At 44.0% G+C, this 24,125-nt stretch overlaps 1 protein-coding gene across 1 annotated transcript in view; it reads right to left on the bottom strand.

Moving 5' to 3' along the window:
- The window catches only part of LOC137427411 (transcription initiation factor IIA subunit 1), a 125,599-nt gene that overhangs the window by 100,544 nt on the left and 930 nt on the right, over positions 1-24,125 (bottom strand). The gene's annotated exons all lie outside the window — the stretch shown is intronic.

The following is a 24,125-nucleotide window of genomic DNA, read 5'->3' as shown; positions in this document are numbered from 1 at the left end:
CGACACAAAAAGAAATTAAAAACGAATTAATAGCGACACAGAGGCAATGTCAGATGGTACGTGAGGGACTGACAATGAGGGTGGACGAGGTGACAGAGATAATGGAGACGAAGGACCGAGAGGTGAGGATGCACATAGAGACGGTCACGGTAGCCTTAGAGGACGAACTTGAGGAGACGCACCGGGAAATAAAAGAGGTGAAGCGAAAATTAGAGGAAGTGGAAGAAGAGGTGAGTGAAATTAAGAAGGGACGGACAGAAACTAAAAGAGAAATCCAGGAGGAGGTGATGGAATATGTGCAAGGTCGGTGCTCAACTCATGATGTGATGCTCACTAACCAAATAAAGAGTTTGCAGGTGGCAAAGGAGGTGCGACGACGAGGTACGGAGGTGAGTGGCAATGCATATGATGTGAGGAAAGCTTCAGTCGGCTTGGGGATTGGTTTGGATCCGGGTGTTAGTGAAAGGCCGTTGGTGAAGTGTGCGACAGGTCGGGTGTGCGAAAAAAGAGGTGTGCGAGAATGTCCGACCATGGGGTGTGTGAGGAAAAAGTGCGCGCCGACCAGTGAGTGTGCTGTCGAGAGTGAGTCGGTCGTAGCGCGTGTGCGAGGGGGTACAGGGAAGCGCGGTGTGGTGAGTGTTACGGAGGAAGTAACGGAAAAGTGTGCGCAAGAGGATGCGCGAGAAAGGTGTGGAACGGACGGGTGCATGGGGAAAGCGCATGCTGTCAAGAGTAAGGGAGAATGCACGCCTGTGGTGAGAGTTACAGAGGATGTAACGAAAGAGTGTGCGCGAGAGGATGCGCGAGAAAGGTGTGTAACGGACAGGTGCATGAGGAAAGTGCGCTGTCGAGAGTAAGGGTGAGTGCGTTGTCAAGAGTGGTGGTGAGAGTAGTGAGAGTGACATGGAGCTTGAGTTGGTTGTGACAGGTGAGCGAGGATGTACACCTGGAATGGAAGGATGTACACCTGGAATGGAAGGATGCACACCTGGAATGGTAGAGCGTGTGTGGGAATGCACACTTGAGTTGGTCGTGAGGCACGTGGTTGGGTGTGCGAGTGAAAGCACACCTGTGATGGTCACAGAGGAGGTGACCGAGGAAGGGGCACGGAGAGGTGTGTTGGTGAGGTGTGCGAGCGACGAATGTGTGCCAAGGTGTTCGGTGGTCAGGTGTGTGACCAAGTCTGTGGGCGGAATGAGTGTACCGAGGTGTGTAAGGAAAGGTACGAGGAGCATGGGAACAGCTGGAGGTAGTAGCAAGAAAGGGGTAGCGTATGCTTGTAAGCATGCAGGTGAGGCATCGACGGTAACCGGGTTAGCGGTTAGAGCGACTTTTAGCCGAATCGGGCCCTCGGTGCGTGCCGGGCTTCGCGTGCCGCGAGAACCAGCGGGGATCCGAGCCACGGCGGGTTCGAAAGGACCGCCGTACGCGATCCACGCTGGGCCTCGCTTGGAACGGCCGCGTCCGTGCTCCACTAGGCGGAGCGGGCAGCTGGATAGGAAGGGTCGTCATGGCGACCACGTTTTGTTGAGACGTGCCGGCAGGTCGAGATCGGGACATTGGATGGCTCCACGCCGAGGTGGTGCGTGGGATCTCGGCCTGGGTAAGCCCCCGTCCCTGCCCCGAATTCGGGACGTATCCAGCCGCTGGCACAAAACAACCCGCATTCATTGCTCGGCTGAACGAAGCCGAGCTTTAGAAGAGAATTGGCGCACCGAGAGGATCTAATAAGTAGACGGATGATGATAATAGTGATAGTGGTTTTGATCCAAAATTTAGAAAAGTGAATAGAATTGGCAGTAAATAGAAAATTTTTGATTTGTTGGATTTGGACGAGCGAAATTGATAGTAGCACCTCCCCGATGTGGTGGGATGGCAAATCCACCATCCCTCACAGAAAAAGTGGGGCAAATGCGCTATAGTTTATGGGGTTGATGGCAGTGAAAACTAGCCCGGGAGGGTTAGGATATCGTGTGTAGGGCCCTAGAAGATTGACATTAGGTGACGTTAAGATTAGTTAGTGACTGATACCTGTAGTGGGGACGCAGGTAGTTTAGCGTGGATGATAATGACGTGGGAGCGCAATAGTTTAAAGGGACGACTGGGAAGCGCAAGTTCAGAGGGGAGTAGTTAGCTGAGATGATGCCGTGTGTTTGAAGATTGAACAGGTGTGATTGAACAGGTGTGATTGCACAGGTGTGCAACTGAATAGGTGTGTGGAGCAGTGTATGAGGGAGTAGTGGTGAGATGAGTTGTGTTGACCAACTGGTCCAGGAAGAGGAGGAGGGTGCAGGTGGCACCAGGGATGATTGCACAGGTGTGCAACGACAGGTGAATGGAGGACAGGTGTATGGAATAAATGGTATGGAGTATTGGAATGGATGGTCGTGGAGTGAGTATGGTGGAAATTGTGGAGTGGAGTGGATGGTGCGAAGGTGTGAATGGGGGAAGAGTGGACCCCCATCACGGATACCCGGGGCGGGTAGTGTAAGTGTTAGGTAGAGGGGATAGGTAAATTGTGGTTGGAAATTGGCATCTGTGGTGCGAGTGGAAGAATGATGTTTGGATGGGTGCATTAGTGTTGTGGAAATGGCTGGGCGTGTAGCCTGTTAGTGTGTGTAGTTGGTTGGGCGCTCCACCACTGTGAGGATGTCGGCCAGGTGAGGCCGCAGGTGGGCTCAGGGAGCCGTTAGTGTCAGTGGGTGCCTGAGGATCCCAGGTGTGGATCGGGCAGCCCGTGCCAGAGAGGGCACTGAGGGGGTGAGAGTGCGAGAGGGCCTTCCCCAGTTAGTTAGGTTAGGGTGAGGAGCTAGGCAAGCTCGGGTGGCAACTACAGTGGTGGAGGTGTGCAGGTGGGTAGACCTGCTGGGAGAGCTACACGTCGCAGCCCAGAAATTGTGCGAGGGCACCGGGAGATGAATCGGGGGAGTGAGACCCCAAATTGAGAAGCACCACAGTTTGGTCAATGGGAATTGGTTATTAGAACCCATAGTGTAAGTTGGCCAATGGATTGGCAGGGAGAGACCCCGGGTAGTGTAAAGTGTGTTAAGGTCATTTAGAGGATAGTTAGGATTGGAGTCTCCTCGCACCATCTGCATCCACTCACCTGAGGTGACAGGAACTCCACACCATGCCATGTTTTGATTATTTTTTACTGTGCAAATGTTTGGATTGTGAGACGCATCATGACGTGGGTGTGACATTGTGCTTTGTGTTCCATCTCTTCCTCCTTATGAGGATTGATGATGAATTGATGATGGCAAATTTTGGCTAGAGGGATTGTGGAGACGAATTTGGTATAGGGGAAATATGGGGAAGACGTGACAGTAGTGACGAATTTGTAAATGGGTAGATTTTGTACATATGGGGTAAGGGCAAGGGTAGTGTAGGTGACAGGGGGGTGACGTACGGTAGGGACGAGCTTTCTCACTTCGCCCTCCGTACGCATTTCGCCTTGCATTGCCTTATTGATGTGTACCCTTGTGACCTTACCCCTCGCTCATTTGTCTTTCCCCTTTTGTCTCCCACATGACCTGTGCGCCATTGGGCGCCGAGGGGAGCGTGCGTGGGTCGGCCATTGTGCGCCCAAAATTCCCAGAACCAGCTGTCTGCATCGATGCACCACATTATGGACCACATGTCTGTGGCCGAGCACCACTTATGGACCCCATGGGTTGGGGCATGGCCCCTCTGCTGGAACCGGCCATGAGGGCCCGAAATCTTGCTGGCGGACCTTGGCCACAGGGCACCGATGCCCCACAGGTGAACCACACGTAGTCGGCCCTGTGGGCCATAAATAAAGAAAATAAAAAGGACACATTGGGCACACTTTATTGCAAATAGGCCGCCAGTAAGAAAATGAAAGAATGACAACATCTGGAAGAACAAATAATAATAACCAGCAGAGGGAGCCGAAGAGCAAGAGATCACCTGCAGGGTTAGGGGTTGTTTGGTTATTTTTTATTGTTGAACACTGATGAACTATGGTGACTGCACCGATTGGTGCTTGAGGGTGTGTATTGGTGCATTTTTAGGTGCTTTAATGGTGCATTGATGCAGAGCAGACTGTCTCCCCCCCCAGAAAGAACAATCACAGGTCCTGGGTTAGTTTTGTAAATAAAAATAGCGTCATTGTAAATAATGCTTCCCACCGTCAGTGTGTAGTTTGAAGACCATTCCGCAATTCGGTTAACTGTGGGCGTAAGTCTGTTAGGCAGGGTGCAATGGAGCAGCGGGACACATTTATTTATGTTTTAAAACTGTCGCACTCAGGGTCAGGTTAAAAGTAGAGGGAACTACACCTACGTGTCACACTAAAAATAAAAGTTGTAGGCCCGGGACGTGTCTAAGAGGAGGAGGGTGCAGTGTTGCGGATATGAGAACTGTATATTTTTTTGATTGTGTGAATTGTTATTATTGTTTATTCTGCGCCCCCCTGCCTCCGGAGCTGTGTAAAGGTGAAAGGGCATCCCATAATTAGTCCACAAGCATACACGTCAGCCAAATAATAGAATACCCCTGTTTGATAGTTATCTCTTATTCTGTGTTCTAGGGTAAGGCTGTGTCTCCCATTAATTGAAGTACTCCATTGCACCAGTGAAAGAGAATAGATCCCCTTTCATTCCCATCCCCAAAATCCCCATTTCCTTCACATCCCCTTTCGTCATTGCCGAGCCTCGATTGCCAATTACCTCCCCTCCAAAACCACCATTGGCCACGAGGCTCGGGTCGGGGAAGAAAGGCGTGCCCGCCCATCATCATCAAGGGCGGAGCTAGAGGGCCGTGCCGACCAATCAGGGCCGAGGTGAGCACACCGATGGGCGTGTCCTGAAGGCCGGCGGCTTGATCGCTGGAGGCGCTATAAAGGCGCGCGCGCAAGAAGCGTTGAATGAGTGAGAGGGAGTCAGTAGAGTCAGAGTGAGTCGTGAGTTGGTCGTCAGTGGAGGGTCAGTGGTTGCGTTGGTTGCGGTAAGAAGTCAGTGGTGAGAAGTGGTGGCGTCGAGTGGTCAGTGGTTGCGTTGGTTGCGTTGAGTTGTCGGTGGTGAGGAGACACCAGGGCCAAGAGAGAGAAGGTTCAAGGTCAATTACCAGCAGTTGCGCCAGAGACGGCAGACGCGCCCTGAGGTGAGCCAGAGAAGCAGCTTTGGCTCCACAAGCAGCGTTGACTCCACCAGGCAGCTTCAACCCGTTACCCCGCGGGGACCAGATAGCGGTGGCATCGGTGGCCGTCGAGGTCCAGCCGACGTCCCGTGCGGGATCAAGCCCGAACCATCTGCCCCAGCTGAACCTTCCCATTCCTCCTTCCAGCATTCATTCCTTTCCTCCACCCTTCTTGTGTACGTGAGTTTGTTCTGTGTGTCTTGTCCCTGGGTTAATTAAGTCTGTATAAGCTAATAATTGCACTGTGTCTCTGATTCTTCTGTATATTATTTTATTATCTTTCCTTCTCCTTGGTTACTTTGAGCATGTAAATAGTAGGAATAAATTTAGTAGTATTTCCAACCTTTTTGTCTTCTTCTTCTTCTTCTTCACATCCGTGTCGCCTTTGTCTTTTCCCTATTGAATAGCTGCGGTGCGATCCGGCCAACGTTTGGGTGGAATCGGGTGAGTCGGGGATCCTGTAACGGTCGCGGTTGGACCATCCGCTCGGCCCATCATACCATCTAAACCGCGATCAGTAACAATATGTAACGATTTTAACGTTGTATCGTCCAAAGTATCGGCCTACAAAATGTCTGCTCGTTCTTTTTTTGAGTCGTAATCCTGTTGAATTCTCATTACAATGCGGAATTTAGTACGCTGTGTAAGTGATAGAGATCCTTGATGACGAATCAGAAATAGTGAATGAGCGAACAAAATCACGGATGGTACATCGGCGACAACGATTTTATCCGAGTTTAACGACTTTTTTGTAAATACGTTTTTTCTGCGCTGTTTAATTAATGCGCCACTTCTGACACGCGCCGCTGAGAAATGCGCCACTGATGAGCGTGAAGCGCGGGCTGTGAGACGCGCGTCTGTGTGTTTGCCTGCATTCACCTGGGTAATTGGGACCGTGTTTGCAAGGATGCGTACGTCATACGCTGGTTATTAAAAGCCTTTTACTGGGAGCAAATCGACCCATGCGTGCACCATGGGACGATTTGTTTGCGACCAAGGCACGTACACTCGTACACCCGTACACACTTGTACACTAGTTTGCACACTCGTACACTTGTGTAGCACTTGCAACGTACCTTTGAGTTGCCCGCCCAAATGGTAGAGGACTCGCTTGGCGTGCGAGAGACGGCGGGAAATGGAGATATATATATTTATTTTTTTTCTCCTTCCAATTTGTGGTATCGTGACAAAACGGCTTATATCTTTGGAACGGCTAGTTGGATTTAGACAAATTAAACGAAATTGTGTAGGACGGAAACCGTGGGTCCAAGGTAAGAGAAAAGAAAAAGGGTGGGGGAGAGGGAATTTTTTTTTTTTTCCCCACCAATTTTTCCTGCCATTTCTTATAACACCTAAAACTCGTTTGATTAACATATAAATTAATGACAGACAATGCCATCTGATGCCGGTCCAGAATTATTATGAAAGATGGCGATTGGATGAAAATTGCATACCGACGCCCCCAGGGTAAAACCGAACATTGTCCCTCATTGTCCCTCATTTCCATTCCGGCTACCTGTGCTGCTACCTGTCTCTTGCTCCCGCTCCTTCTCCCTCCCCTCCCTCTAGTTCCCATTGGCGGACGTTTTGCGAGAAGCAAAGCGTTTTGCGGGAAGCTTCCAGGAAGCAAAACCAGTGCTGTTGTTTTTTTTGTGTTTTTCCTCTGCTCCCTGTGCTCGCATTGCTGTACGTTATTTCACTTGGGTTGAAGTTCATATAACATGACTAGCTGAGGTACCCGGCTTCGCCCGGGTTGAATAAAAAGAATTGGTGGTTCAATTTCAGTGACCTGATATGCAAATCCTCTAATTTCTTTCTTGTTTGTTTGTTTTCAGTTAATTGTTGTTGAAGATGGGTTTTTACATTGCACTCACAAAGCAAAAAACAGGGTTAAATGATCGGTTGCGTGCGTACGTGTGGCATACGTGCGTGTCTGTATTTTTGTACACTGCTCCTTTCCTATGCCATCTCCAGACGCTGCATGGCGTCTTCGCCGGGCACCGAAGGGGCTCCGGAAGGGACACATGCTGAAAGGGAATACTCAGTTTTCACTCTGGTTACCTCTGCCACTAAAGTTGGATGGAGGTTATGTTTTCACCACTGTCTGTCTGTTTGTCTATCTGTCCATTTATCAACAAGATATCTCAAAACGTTGTGGATGGATTCGGACGAAATTTGTCGGACAGATAGCATGGGTGACACGGACGAAATGATTGGATTTTGGTGAAGACCCAGATTCGGATCCGGCTATGAGAATTTTTTAAAGTGATTCTTCACCATCGAGAGATCGGGTGAAAAGCGATATGCATGATATTTAACATGATATACTTATTGATGTTATTATTTTAATATTATTCATATATTAAAAAAAGTTATGGATGAGTTATGAATAAACCTGGTGGATGAGTTGGGGAGGTGACAAGAACACATTGATTAAATTTTGGTTCAGGTCCGAATTCAGATCCGACCTATCAGTGGGATACAAAACATAAACTGTTCATCAGGCGGAGATATGCTCTCTACTGAGCGTCGTTCTAGTTGTGTGTTTGTTTGTCTGGGCGATATCTCAGCCATCCTTTGAGTTAGGAAGCTGATATTTGGACATGACAGTGACCAAGTGATGTGGCTATCAAGGATTAATTATTGATTAATCAATTAATTATTTAATTTTTTATAAATGGCTTATTTAATTAAATTCCTAAAAGATACAACTTCGGATGAAGCACTTGTGGTTTACTTATTAGTGCGGGAGCCCAGAAACATTTGTTTCACATCTCGAGTACAAAAGGTTTGAGGCCTGGAATATATGCATCTATGATAGGAGACCCCAAAAAGGCAATTCTTAAGTTCTGCAATTCTGCACAGCAACCAGGGGGCGCCACCAAAGACCCCTAAATGTGACTCTTAATTCACAATTTGAGTACATCTTTCAAACTTGTCTTAAAATGTTCTCTATAGGAGTGGAAATCAGAATTCCCAATTCTTAAGTTTTCAATTTGTGTATTAGGTCGCTTAAGAACGACCTAATTAATGCTAATTAACGCTAATTAGCATTTTTAATTCACAATTTGAGTACATCCATGAAACATATGGCAATGTATTCCTTAGGTCATCCTAAATCAAGATCAGTCATTCTTAAGTATCCATTTCATGTATTAACCCACTTAAGAACGCAAAATGTACTCATTGACCCCGTCCCTGGCAAGGTGAGTGTTAATTCACAATTTGAGTACATCTTTCAAATTGGTCCCAAACTGTTCAGTAGATCATCATGAATCAAGAACAGCAATTCTTATGTGTCCATTTCATGCATCAACCCACTTAAGAATGCAGTCAGTATTGTAACGGAATTTGGGTTGTCACTGGCTGCTATCCCCCCTCCACTCCCTGGCTGGCCCTCCCTTATATGCAAGGGAGGGGCTGGAGTGCTGACCAAGGCAGGCCCCAAGTAGACACCCACACCAGTGCTGAGCATGCACACACCTGTCTGGCTGGCCGGATCGAGGGTGTTCAGTTTTGGTTAAGGAAGGAGTTTTGGCCTCCCAGCCAATGGGGAGGCTTCTTCCCTAACTTGAGCCAATTACACCCTAAACAGGAAGTGCCTCTCTACAGAAATGACTGTCCTGCAGTGAATAACTGGGACCAATATACAACATTGTTTGGGGAATAATAACCAGTGACTTAAAGGGAAATATTAACACATTATCAATCCAGGTTTGTGACACTATCTTGAGGGACGAACTTTCTGGGACACCCTGTAGAGGGAGTTGTCGGTTTATCATAGGACCTAATCATGGGGAATCTCCTGCTCTTTCCCTCCATAGATTCTCTGAATCGGCTGCAGAATGTCTGATGTTGCCTGCAATGCCTAGATCACTGCTTAGGTAAGTCAACAAATAGGGTTAGGGTTTGGGGTTAGGTGGAAAAACCCCGGCAGAGGTTGTAGAAGGTGACGACTCCTTGGATGGACATAAATGTGGGGCATTGCTATGGTGAACATCACTGGCGGCTTTAACAGGTGGCGTTTGGGATGAGATGGCGGTAAAGTTCTTGTAACAAGAAACATGGTAACCCTAACCCTAACCCTAACCCAACCCTAACCCTAACCCTAACCCAACCCTAACCCTAACCCAACAAACAATACTATGCTGTAGGCCTAATAAGCATTCGGGGCCGATACAGAATTATGTAGCCCTAGGCCTAGGTGGCGCGCAGGAAATGTCCAGGCAGATGAGGGTATCCAAAGTTCTGTATGCATACCGATTTCAGGTTCGAACCACAGCTGAGTAGAAAATAATGACTTATTGCCTCAAAATTTGAAATAACTTCTTTTGGATTTCACTGACCAAAACTGACTGACTCGCCATGCTCACTGACCACCCGCTGTGATTTTATTTTTCAGACAATGATTTGAAACATGCAACCATGGAATCGGCCACCAATACTACGCCTACTGTCCAGCCTACTGTCCAGCCTACTGTCCAGCCTACTGTTTCATCATTGGAACGCAGATGTATTCTTCACATCCAACGCAGTGCAGACAAGAAAGCTCGTCCAGACGTTCTACCTTTCAAGGATACGCAATGGGAAGCAGTAGAAACAGCAGCAGCTAATAGACGGCAAAAGCAACATTTCCAGGACTCTGTCTATTGTGGTGTAGTTCAGAGATTGCCTACGTCTCCTGCTGAAATGGATGGTTACCATGTTTCTTGTTACAAGAACTTTACCGCCATCTCATCCCAAACGCCGCCTGTTAAAGCCGCCAGTGATGTTCACCGTAGCAATGCCCCACATTTACGTCCATCCAAGGAGTCGGCACCTTCTACATCATCTGCCGGGATTTTGCCACCTGTTTGTCTATTCTGTGAGAAAAAGATAAAACGACTCAAAGGTGGAAGCGTCGAACTGTTGGGAAGATGTGAAACCATTGAAGCCGGTGTATCGATCCAAAATGCAGCAAAGACATTAAATGACAGTAAGGTTATTCCAAAAGTAGTTGATACGGATTTAATTGCCAAGGAGGCCCACTACCATCATTCATGTAAAAGTGCGTATTTGTTGTCAGCCAATCGAGTTTCCCAAAAGGACACACGTGAAACAAAAACGCCTTCTGAGACCAGTGTGTTGGACATTTTTGCATACATTGAGCAATCTGTAATAATAGACAACAGACCTGAACTTCTTAATTCTGTATATGAACGTTATCTTGATATTTGTTCGGCATCCGCAGAAACGCCCAGGGGAAGCGCCTTCAGCCTCTCTAGGACATTGATGAGTCACTTCAAAGCGCGCATAAAGATACAGAGTTCACTTGGGAAAAGGCTTGGAAACATCTTATATAATGCAGAAACCGCAGATGATGCAATTCGTGTTGTATATGATTACACATCTACTGATGAGAGAACAATCGCCAAAGCAGCATTGCTTTTGCGCAACCAGTTGCTCAAGGTTGAAAAGGTCGACCTTCCTGAATGTCCGACATTGGAGGATTTAAGAAACGGGGACTCGTCACCCCCAAAACTTGTAGTAGATTTTTTCAATATTTTGTACGGAGGGCTAAAACCAGAGCGATATACAGAGTCAGTAAAGCGCCGCGCAAATTCGTCTAGTCAGGATGCCTTGTTCATTGTACAACGGGGTCGCGCAAAACCTGCAAAACATGTAGCTCTTGGTATGAGTGTTAAGTCGGTCACTGGCAGTAAAAAAATGGTTCAAGTCAAGCTTTCAAAGCTTTGTCAACAGATGGACTGCCAAGCGAGAAATGCAAGGACACACTCTTGAAATTCACTGCTATAATGTATGGAGCCAAAGAGAAGTCGAAGGAAACGTTAAACGCCTACAGGTTCAAGACCTTTGAAAGAATTTACAAGCCCAAGTTAAGAGGAAAGAACCCACTTGAAAAGCTGAAGGGAGCTGATGCCAGTAGTATTCCTCCATGCGAAAGAGAGGTTGCTGCCCACATAAAGCGTGTATCGCTTGTTTCAAGAATGTGGGCCAATGCTGACCAGCCAATCATCCAGCAACACCCATCAGAGGATGACGGATGGGAACTAGTGGGAGATCAATATAAACCCATCTGGTTTGAGGGAGACCAACTTCCGGAGTCGCTCGTTCCAGATGATGAAGAATTAGCTGATGCTGACGATGATGAGGTCCTAGCGCAGTCATCTTCTGATGAAGAGGACGTTGAAGGAGATGGTGATGATGGTGATGTGTAGGTTTACAATCGACCAAACCTGTTCATACGATTATATTCAGTACGGTACATATCCAAAGCATCCTGACAGGGAATTTGTAATGTTTTTGAAATTTTAAGCAAAATAATGTTAGGAATGTTGGATAAAACAACATATATACAATCATGTTGATGTTTGAGATAAATTCAATAATTTTTCGTTGATATAGTTAGTTGAGTTTTTACATACATTAAAATTTGTTTTTAGTTCAGGGTAATTAGCTTAAACATGTTAAATAGTTTATAAGCGATAGTCAGAGATAAAACAGCAATATCGCTAATAGAGTAAAAGTTAGACATTAGGTATTAATTTTTATAAAATTAACATTAAAAATTGTTTTTTGTTCCGAGATTTGAGATTTAATTGTTGATGGGCGGTAGAACCAGGACGCCAATTTACTACATGACTTACTATGATCTGATTTTGAAGCATAATTCATGCATACTAAGTACATTTTTGTGTAGTTTATAAAAAAATAAAACATTGTGTTTGTATACAATCTATGTTTCTCCTTTTTGTCAGTGTGCATTCTTAAGTGGGTTAATACATGAAATGGATACTTAAGAATGACTGATCTTGATTTAGGATGACCTAAGGAATACATTGCCATATGTTTCATGGATGTACTCAAATTGTGAATTAAAAATGCTAATTAGCGTTAATTAGCATTAATTAGGTCGTTCTTAAGCGACCTAATACACAAATTGAAAACTTAAGAATTGGGAATTCTGATTTCCACTCCTATAGAGAACATTTTAAGACAAGTTTGAAAGATGTACTCAAATTGTGAATTAAGAGTCACATTTAGGGGTCTTTGGTGGCGCCCCCTGGTTGCTGTGCAGAATTGCAGAACTTAAGAATTGCCTTTTTGGGGTCTCCTATCATAGATGCATATATTCCAGGCCTCAAACCTTTTGTACTCGAGATGTGAAACAAATGTTTCTGGGCTCCCGCACTATATGCTATTAGCCAATTGATTAAGAAAATATTTTGTGATAATCTTTTATTGTTTAATTATACAATTAATCAATCAATTAGCGTACACCTCTCCCTCCAAATGCAGCCTCTATGAGGCGCCCCGGCAATGCCGCGCTGTAGGATATTTAATTATTTGGCATGGGGGCAATGTACTTTGAATGTATCTGTACTTGTTAGAGGGTCATAGGTCACGTGACATGGCGGCCATATTGTATTTCTTGAAAACCTTTAAAATGCATCCCTGCGTTCATTTTTCGATCGATTGAGTTGAAACTTTGAACAATTGGATCTGGGCTGTCGTTGCCAACGAATCTGGCGCGCACCCGCCCAATCAGGATGGAGCGGTATGGTCCCCGGATCATTACTGCCCGCAGTTTAATTAGTTTTATTTTTACTTTTCACTCTTTCCGTTCATCGTTCTCTTGGTCATACAATTTTTTGAAGACATGTATGTCATGATATATGCAAACTATTTATACAGGAAATGTTTGTTGTTCTTGTTGGTTGATTATGAGAGAGGATTATAAAATCATGATTATTATGAATGACATCATAGGGCTTCAATGCAGAATGATTGCACGAACTTGGAAAAGAGCTTTCAAGCCCTATAGGATGAATTGTGTATTATAAGCAAGTGAGTTTCAAATTTTTTTAGCATGATTTAATAAATAAATAAATAAATAAAAAATTTTGGCAAATTATGAATTGATCATCGTTTGTTCGTAGAACATTTCAGGAGTTTTACACAATTTTGATTGCGAAGAGGTTTTGGGTACTATTGAAAATGACATTTTTCCCAATGAAGTTTAATATCTGCCATCAATTTTGGCTGTCTCACGAATGAAGGATGAGTTGCCTTTAGTGGTTGCAAAGTCGAATTTGTGGTGACCAGGCAAAATTGAGAAAAAAATATATGTCAGATATGACCAGAGTACAGAACAGCGATTCGTCAATTAGCATGAGGTAGGGATCAGAGGTGACGACCGATGATCTTCAATCTCAGTCAATGGATGGATCTATCCTGACATCATTGGGGAGGGGGCGTATACAGGGAGTCATCTAGTGATTAATTTGATTTATTGATGAATATTGATAGATTAATTGAAATTGATTGATTGATGAGGATGCGGTCTCAAGAAAGAAGCTTTGATATCTTTGTGAGATATTATCATTGTGAAGACAACCTTGGAAAATTGAGCAAGGTGGTGAGTCTATGTATGGATATATATGTGTGGTTACCATTGTGTGATTCCCCCTTCGACAGAACGAGATACCTGCGGAATCACCCATTTCATACTGGCCCGTTTGGCTCATCTGCAGTACCGATCTGTGAGATTGGGTTGTGCAAAAGCCACAGGTGAGAGAGATTCTCTGGAAATCACCATTTGAACAGGTGGACAGATCCTTCCTGGAAGTACGAGTGAAGCTTTAGAGGAACCTGGAACAAGCTACAACACATCCAACGCTACTTTGATAAAAGGTGGAACAAACTCCAGTAGATTTTATTTACAGTACATATAGTACAGGTGTGTACAGGTGCATTCCAAAGCGCAGATCCTAGTAATCTACCTGGTACATTGAGTGAATATTGAGTGTTATTCACATACAGGCAGAATGGGAAATGGAGCCTGCAAGAATACACAAGGACAACCAGAGATTCCACAAAAAGGTACTTGTACATATCATATGTACGACCGTTATGGTGCAGAAGCTATAAGGGAGGTCGAGAATTGGCATTTCTGGACAAAGGGACATGCTAAGGAGTTTCCAAGAGATGGTACATTTGAGCGAAGTCGATTGGAAAGATTAGGACAAAAATTGAAAGCCAGGGAGAGACAGAATCTAACGGTAGACTGGCTTGCATTCCATCTTTGGGATGGTAAATCCAGACAATGGGAACAGCAAGAATGGATAACGGACCTCGAGCTTAAAATAAAAAGGATACAGGATACATTGGAGGAGATAAATGCACAACTGCCCTCGAAAATAGGAATAAAAGTGACAGTTGTCCCATCCGATTCCCATTTGTCTCCCCAAAAAGGACGGTACAGGGAATTTTTTTCGTGTTTCAGGAGATAACCAGAGATTGCAGTGGCCACTCAGGGATGTAGAGATGCAGCCCAGCAATACAAGTGCACAGGTGGACAGACCAGGCAACGACAGAAACCGGTGTTTCAAGTGTGGAGAGATGGGACATTGGAGAAGAAGATGTCCGTATGCCAACAGGAAGACAAGTTCATAGGGAAAACCAAGATCAAGGGTACCAGTGCTTACCGGTACCTCAGACAACGATTAGGCCTTCATTGCTGCAAATCCCAAATGATGATTGGCCTCAACAGATTAGATTACTGGACAAACATGAATAACTGTCGATGATTCTTGTGTCTGAAAAGTTTTCGGAGCAAGAATGATTCATTTTTCTTTTTGCTTATTAGCAAATTAATAATTAATTGATCAAATGCCAAAATTGGCTCTTTTATTTTGGGCACAACAATTTTAAATTTACAAAGTTTGGAATTTTTTTTGGAAACCAAGTGACAAGAGTCACATGATCAGGTGGGAATTTCGGACTATTGTTCCGCATGATTGATAGGTCAGTGGTCGACTGACATGTAAATGGGTGTGTAGTCAAATTTGGATAAATTATTGTGGGAACTGAAAGGGTAATTTCAATGTGACATCATAGGGGTTTTCTAAGAATAGACTTTTAGTCCATTTGTGTATTAGCATTCCTAAAATTGAAGGACAAATTTTATGAAATTGAAATAAAATTGACACCCATCTTGATCTGTAAATAATGGTTCAAACGCAAACAAATACGCATAATGCATGTGTGTGTGTGTTTTTGTGTATCAATCTTACAAGATTGTTGACACCGACAGTGTGCCTTGTCTGAAAATAGATAGTTCCATGTGGATGGGATCGCATATCGAGAGAATTCGTAAAATAAAATAGAAATATAATTTGATTATGAACATTATCTCTTTTGTCAAGGGAGATGGAATATAAAGATTTGATTTGCTGAGTTGCCATTCATTAATAGTAAAAAATTGGGAGTAATCTTGGGATTCCATTTTGATAGAATTTATATGAGAATAAAAGCTATTTATGGATATGAGCTTCATAAAAATATGGGAGTACAAAATTAGCCAAATTTGGGAGGTCTTACACCGACTTCCCAGAGTACTCTGCTCACGGATTTTTTATACATATATACACTTGAATTTTATCAGCATATAAATTGTGCTGTATGTATGGATGTGTATTAGGCATAAATGATATGGGAAAATAGTAAAGAAAATCTTGCTGGTTTGAACTATTGTGAGTTTTAAAACGGAATGCATTGTGAATCTTAAACCAAGGGGCAGACATGAACGTGCTGTTACGTCATTTATACTCAGAACGCGATGTCACATGTACCTGCAACATATTTGTTAATCTCGCACACCTACATTGGCATACTGGTGTCAGTAGTACTCACTGGGTGCATAGAAATGGATGAGCAACAGTTAAGGGGGTGTAAAAACACTTAATTGGATATTTTCTACAAAAGTAGGGGTTTCAATAAGTGGTAGCTGTACACATGGGATTCATCAAATTAAGTTTTGGAGTTCAAACAAAGTCACTGGTTAACAGATGAGAATGGATATAAATAAATTATTCGATGCTGGGTAAATTAAGTACGATATTACTAAGACTTATGAGGGCTATTGTTCTTCCTTACAGCAGGGAAAATTATTGAAAAAAATTAGATCCAACATAATGAATCTATAAATGAATGTGATAGGGATAATATCCTCAATTTGTACTAATTATTTGATTGTGGGTAAAGGAATTACTTTATCGTAGTGGATTGTTAACAGCAGCCTGAAAATGTCCTGAGAGTGTGCATCCATGTAATCAGAAATCCCAGATTTGTTTTTACAAACAACATTTTGGTAGAGGTCTTGTGTGGACGAGCACTTGCTTGGTAGATAAAAACGGTACTGCATGCTGGCAGCCACTTTTGCGGCCAGTTAGGCCAAACAAATTGAGAGGAAATTGTAGTTAAATACGTAAGTTACACATGGCTATTTGTAAAAAGGAAATTTGTTGATGGGAAACATTTTTCGAAGGTTTATTAAAGTGTTATATATAATATGACATGTGGCAAGGCAAACTATTGGATGGGAAAATTAGATCTGGTTATAGAATAAATTTATTGACCCCTTGAAGTTAATTCTTCGAATCATTGTTTCACTGGCATTTTGAGTTCACATTGGAAATAGTTTGGTAGAGCTTTGGTTAAAACCTTTGGTTGCGGTATTTTGGAACGAATTGATAAACCATAGGAGATTGATAAGAATAGAAACAAATATGGACCCAAAATAGAAAGTTGGATTCATGCCTCTCATTGCAAGCGAGCACATGGGGCTAAGGTGGATGGTCCCACAGAAAATGAGGCTGCACCTAGCAGCCCAGCAGAACATTCAGTGGCGGATAAATGATAGTCGTGATTTACATTCATTTGAATTACATTTTAACACCCCTTGCATTGATAGACATTACATTTTCAACATTTAATATTCCTACTTGAATTAGGGAAGATAGTGACATTTGCCTACATGACAAACCATTATCTACTGATATTAGCGCAGCATGAGGGATAATGTATCACAACTACACTCATGATTAGGGGATTTAGTTCGACCCCGGGAGATAGGTGGATCAGGGTAAGACAAATGATCTGATTTATGTTACATATTAAGGGATTTTCTTTATTTACCTTTTAGGAAGCTTGTTAGTTTGGTATATAATGTTGAATGTCATTGACAAATAATTATGTTATAGGTATGAACATATACAAGGGGTAGCTCACATGTTTTACAGATGGCTACAGGTGGGACAAGAGGGAGCAAGATACCACGATTATATAAAAGGGGGTGCCTTTGCATGGTTGGGAAACACATTTGGAGGAGTAGCAGCTAAAATACTCTAATACTTGTTTGTTGGTTTAGTCGTTATATTGGCAACTGTTTTAGTGGTGGCTTGCTTGAAAGCCTTAGTGACTGTTTGAATAAGGTAACCAACAACACTATGATAATGCATGAAGTGACAAATGAGGAAAGAAATGTGGAACCACAAGAGGAAGACTTTTATGGTGACATAAATACCGAGATTAGAAGAATGAATCAAGTGATGTTGCAAATGAATACAGTAGAGTTAAGACAAGGGCATAACAAAAATGTTGTGAATTGTGTCGACCGGTGAACTTCTAACACCACAAGTTACACACTGTTGGGGTGGGGGGGGGGGGGGAAACAGTGGGGAGGAATTATGGTAATAATACATTATGCTTAATTTGTTGGTTTGGGAAAAAATTGCTAAATACCTGCATGAGTTAATTTTTGAACTATATTAACCTGAAAGCAATTGTGGATGCTATTCTTAGTTTAGTAGTCAAATACATACCTGATTGAATATTATTTGTGTGACGCATATAAATGAATATAACTTTTTGAATGTTTTAAGGAAAAACAACAAATTGTTGAATGTGAAACTGTCGGAAGATATACATGATTATGCTGATTTCAAGGTAAGATGTACCCTATCTGATTCAGTGTGTGTGGAAAGCAGATTCAGATGTGACTGAGCATAAGGATAAGACGAGATCACATTTTGAAGGAAGTGCTAACGGAATTGGGAAGAAGTTCGAGAAAGAAAATTTGTGGCTAAAAAATGAAGTTAATCTTGGCATACACCCTCCTTCTCAAAGAATGATGAAGACATTCTCCTGTGTAACTTGGAGATGGATGCTTACCTTCACCAAGGAAATTTATGTGACCATTTGCCTGGACCACACTGCAACATATGAAAGAAAGGCGATCACTTACTCTTGTTCGAAGGCTTCGAACATTCATCACATCAGAAGTTGCAGGACAACAACATTTTACCTGCAACCTCTACGAAATGCGGGGACATATGTTATTACTTCTCTGATCTCTGATCATCAATTTGGTTTCAGACCAGGTCACTCTACTCTGGACATGCTGCTTCTGCTGTCTCAACAATGGATGGAGGTCCTCAATGCCAAACAGGAAATTAGAGCTGTCTCCCTCGACATATCACGTGCCTTCGACACGGTCTGGCACCCCGCTCTGCTCACCAAACTCTCCTCTTTTGGTATCCATGGAAATCTCCACGCATGGCTGGCGGACTTCCTCTCTAGTCGTCGTCAACGTGTGGCCCTGAATGGGTTTCTCTCATCTCCTCTTCCTGTTCAGGCTGGAGTTCCCCAAGGCAGTGTTCTGGGCCCCGTGCTTTTTCTGGTCTTCATCAATGATCTCTCTGACTCTCTCGAAAATCCTCTCTATCTCTTTGCTGATGACTCCACTCTCTGCCGCTCCATTCCTCTTCCCTCTGATCGGCAGTCTGCTGCCTCCTCACTCTCTGAAGACCTGGACAAAATCACAGACTGGTCAAACAAGTGGAACATGTCTTTCAATCCTGACAAATCTCACACTCTTACTATGTCTCTCCGAAAAGATCGACTGGACAACCCTCCCATCTACTTTCTCAACAATCCTCTCCAAGAAGTTCTGTCGCTCAAGATTTTGGGTCTCACTATCTGCCATGATCTTTCTTGGGAAAACCACATTTCCAAGCTGGCCTCCAAAGCCAGTCGCCGACTGGGCATCCTCCGTCGTGCGAAGTCCTTCCTCGGCACACCTGAGCTCCTCACCACATACAAGGCTTTCATCCGCAGCTCAATGGAATACTGTTCTCCCCTATGGGCCGGTGCTCCTGCCTCACACCTAGCTCGGCTTCACGCTGTTGAAACCAAAGCTTTCAGAATTATTGGAATCTCCCGCGATGAAGCTATCTCTGAGGGCCTTTCACTCACTCACCGCAGGCAGGTAGGTGGTCTTTCTGTCTTCTACCGACTCCTCTCCGGCCTTGCACCCCCAGCTCTCTCTGTGCTCTGTCCCCCAAATATTCCTACAGGTCGCACAAGATCTGCCAGCAACCCTCTGATGGTTAAACTGCCGAAATCTCGGCTCTCCGCTCACCTTCACTCTTTCATTCCTCTTTTCTCCCGCCTCTGGAACAAACTCCCTCACTCCCTTCAATCCCACTCCTCCCTCCAGGTCTTTAAAACAGCTGTTCACCACCATCTCTTATCTTCCCCCATCCAAAACCTTGATCTTTTCTACCCCCGCTAATTCACCCCAGATCCACCTTGTTTGAAATTCCAACTTCTTTCCTGGAAGTCCTGGCAGTGTCCATATGTTTTATACCTCTCCCACTGCCCCCTTCCCACGCCCCCCCCCCCCCCCAAAGCCCTCGCCCTCTCTCAGATCTCTCGATGTCTCCATGTCTCTCGGTCCCTGCTCTCAAATGTTGTGTTTGTGTCTCCCCATCTTGTCTACCGCTCCCGATGTTATATGTTTTATGTGTCGGTTTGTCTTTCTGTGTGATTAATGTTCGCTCTTTCACGAGCCTCGATATTGTATACAAAAAAAAAAAAAAAAAAAAAAAAAAAAAAAAACTTCACCAACTTCCGGGGAACCAGCATGGAGCTGCAAGCAAACGGCTGTGCCCTTTTCACAACAGCTGTGCACGATTCTGCTGGTTGCTCCTGGTATGGACCATGGATGACCTGAACACCATGGTCCCAACATCATTGTGGATGCATCCGGCATCCCTGTTCCACATCTTGCTGGCCAATCAACGTCACACCAATACTTGCTGCCCACTCATAATGAGGGAGGAGGCAAGTCGACTATAACTGGGCGAAGGCCTTGTTCAGGAATTACTATGGTTTACAGCAAGTGGCAAGAATGATGCATGGAGAGCAGGGTCAGTCTATGACTCCGCACAGTTGTTACAACAGCGAGGCCCTACACGAAGTAGTGCAGGTGCTATGAAGACATTAGAAGAAAATGTTTCATACCTGAATTCAAACACAAGTGATCAGCCCTTCCTTTCAAACAAAGAGTCAACATTTGTTTGGAGGCAAACGTTTTGCCAGATGTTGCAGATGCTTTATAAATTTGAAAATTGGTGAAGTGAAATTGTTGTGTCTTGGTGATGGTGAAGTGTTGTTTTGCAAAGATATTTGTGATGCAAGTGAAATAGATTGAATTAACAATATGGAAGGAGTCAATGACCAACGAAATGTTTTGTGATTCTTGCAGGATGACGGTGTATGCCTAAGGGAATTGGATTACCAAAGTCGTGGTTTGAGTACTTGTATTGATGTTTAATTGTAGTGATTGATTGTTTACTTGTACTTGTATTGATGTTTAGATTAATGGTTAATATAAACAAAAACAAAAAGATGAGGGAATTGTGGAAGTGTAACTCATTGGTTGGGACTGGTAACGGAGCAGGTAGTCGCAGGTGGTTCATAAGAATGTCAAGAATGTACCTCAGAACATGGAACCTGGGAGTCCTTTTGTTCACCTTGTCACGGCCCCGGGCTAAGACACATTCCTAAGCCCTTACTATTGTTTTAGACATCGGGATGCAAAATATAGGGTGAAGGAATTCCCAGCAGGGGGGGGAGGGGAGCGAGCTGGTGCCGGTGAGGCGAGCGGGGATGACTGAGTAACATTGCGGAGAAGGGATTAACATTAGCGCAAGAGGATTAAAACTGCTGTGCCCATAAAAGCGTGAACATTTCCTGGCCTCGAGAGACTTGTCACCAGAATCTCTGTCCAACGGAACGAACGAGTACGGAACGATAACAGCACTGCGCAGAGGACCGGCCAAAGAAAGAAGAACCAACGACTTGAATTACCAATCCGTTTAGCTATTGTAGTCTTTATTGAATTGAAACAAGTGACTTAGTAATTATAATAAATCCTTACTTTATAAAGCTGTTTCGGTCATATTGGAGTCTCCTGTGTCTTAACACATTCTCCTACAGCGGCCATTTTGAAAAAAGATTGAATTCTGCAAAACGGAAGTGGCCGCTACACATCTTTCTCAGTCGCACGTTTATGTGTGAAGAGTGCGCGCCGAATCAGTAACACGGAAGCAGCCGCTACACCTGTTTCTCAGTCCCTTTGCACACGCTGCCGTGTTACTTTGGAGCCGCACGTTTATATAGGAAGAGTTCGTCAGGAGTCGATCTACTCTCTCCTGGTATGTAGAATTTCAACAAAAGCCACATTACTGTTCATATCGGTAAATATTAATCCATCGTGTTTGGAAAAACTGGAGAAAAAAACAATATAGCCTATTTTACTCCAGGGGGTCCTAGGATTACCCACCCAAAATATTATTGGATCGGTACAGCCGTTTTTGCGGTACCTTTGAACGGACAGACAGAAGGACGGACATTTGGTGAAATATAGTAAGATACTGCTAAACTGGAAGTTCTTGGAAGTGACGAGGTGATTTGTGGTTGACATTGTTGAAGTACATATACAAATCAATTTACAGACTTGGCATTTAATATGGAATATTTTTTTTGTGGGGGTGAACTTACTTTTCAAGATGTCTTAGAACCAAAAGTTCATTGGAATTATGTTGAAATTATTCTAGATTTTGTTAATGTGACCTTTAAAAGAAACAAAAACCACATTTGACATTTCGAAACAAATAAATTGATCCTTTAAAGTGATGCAAACTGATATCGAACTCAATTCATGGACAGTACTGTGTTAAACTTCTGTACGTTTTCCAGAAGTATCTCTTTATTTTGCACATTGGCCAAATTTTTTTTTAACAAAAACAAAAGTTAAATTACGACTGGGATTACGGACAGTAAAATTACAGTTCAGTACTTCGTGTAACCCCCACGAGCATTCAGGAGAGCACGTACACGTTGAGGCATGCTGTTCACGAGATTTGCCAAGGTTTGGACAGGAATCGCTTGCCAGGCAGTGACAGCCTGCGGCAATTCATGCACAGAGGTCGGCTGCTGGTCCAAGTGGTTGATTTGACGCGTTAATTCTGCCCACAAGTTCTCTATCGGATTCATATCCGGGGACATGGCAGGCCACTGCATATGCTCTACACCACGGTCAGCAAGAAAGAGTTGGATCATGCGAGCACGATGAGGCCGTGCATTGTCATCATGGAAGACAAAGTTTTCTCGAAAGGCCGCACGAGCAAATGGAAGCAATGTTTCTTCCAGAATGGCCCTGTGCTTGAACTGGTTCAGGTTTCCATTCAGAACAACCAGGTCAGTTTTGCCCCCTGCATGAAAAGCAGCCCAAACGGTCACCCCACCACCTCCAGCTTGGACTCTTGGCACTATACAATCTTTGTTGTAGGCTTCATGCACTCGTCTGCGCACTCGGACGCGGCCATCTTGACGATAGACCAGAAATCTAGACTCGTCACTGAAGGTCACGCGATTCCAGTGTCCTGGCTGCCATTGACGGTGCTCTCTGGCCCACTGCAATCGGCGCTGGCGGTGTTGTCTGGTCAGGCGTGGCTTTCTCAGGGGACGCCTGGCACGATAGCCTGCTTGAACCAGTCGTTGGTTTACTAGCCTTCTGGATACAGGCACATTTGTCAGTTGCTGCCACTCAGCCCTAAGCCGATTAGCTGACTTGGTACGGCCATTGCGGACCAACAGCTGGCGATCGCAGCTGCTGCTGGCGATCTGTCCCCGCAGAACTAACAGCTGGCGATCGCATAACAGATCGCAGCTGGCGATCATCCCTCCTTGTGGTTCTGCGGGGACATCCTGGCCTCGGTATTGGAGTAGGGACACCCCTCTGAGCATTTCGTTTCAGGATCTTTGACATCTGACCTTGAGTGATGCCATACTGCCGAGCAATAGCACGCTGTTTCATGCCGTAATTTCGTAAAGCCACCACTCCATGACAAACAGCATTGTCGAGTTGACGGACCATCTCCAGAGGAAGCGGCAATAACTTTTGGAGACGTGCAGCAGTTGTTTTCCACTAATACAGAACGCAACAACCCTTGTATACCCGACTGTGAAGCCAATCATCAAATGCACCTGTCCGTACATTTTCCCACACCACCTGTGATATAATCCTGTTGTTGACTTCTTGCTGCGACAGACAATCAGTGACATGGTTCTTTTACAAATAAAACACCAAAGTGTAAAAGAAACTCACCAGATTGATATACTGAGTTAAGAAAGTAAACCCAAGTCAAGAAAACAAAAATATTCCATATTAAATGCCAAGTCTGTAAATAAAAGAAAGATTGTAAAAGTTGTATAAATAAATTAATTATGGAATTTACCACCATTGATGCAGTGTCTATTTCCATGATAGGGACATTAGTTATTCGTGCCTGTTTGTGTCCTTTATAATGACGTTAAAAACAGGAAGTGTCCTGTTTGGAATGATATCCAATATCGTTTCACTGTCTGTGAAAAAATTGATATCGGGACACATTCAGAGACAAAGTACTGTTAAACGGCAGGTTTGCTTTCCGATTCATGTTCAAAATATAACATTCAATATAAATTAGTTGTTGCGCGATCATAAACTGATGTTTGTGCACAGATAGACGAATGGACATGAACAAATTGTAAAACCCAACTTTTCGCTTCACGTGAGGGGTAATTTCCCCAAATGCTCTCTTTCACCCTCGATCACCAATGGAAATGTTTTTAATCGATTTAAATATTTATCATCAAAAACCGCATACACGTACCTGGGAGACCTCCGTTCCACATTCTGATACCCTGGAAATAACAACCAACCACACACACCTTCTGGAAGGTCATGGTATGTTTGAGACAACAACATGCTAGTAGATGGTGGAATTATGGGG

This window comes from Myxine glutinosa, chromosome 1, assembly GCF_964187855.1.
Source record: "Myxine glutinosa chromosome 1, kmMyxGlut1.1, whole genome shotgun sequence".
NCBI classification, from domain to species: domain Eukaryota; kingdom Metazoa; phylum Chordata; class Myxini; order Myxiniformes; family Myxinidae; genus Myxine; species Myxine glutinosa.
Note: the sequence above shows the minus strand (reverse complement) of the source record. Positions and strands in the feature narration are given on the sequence as shown.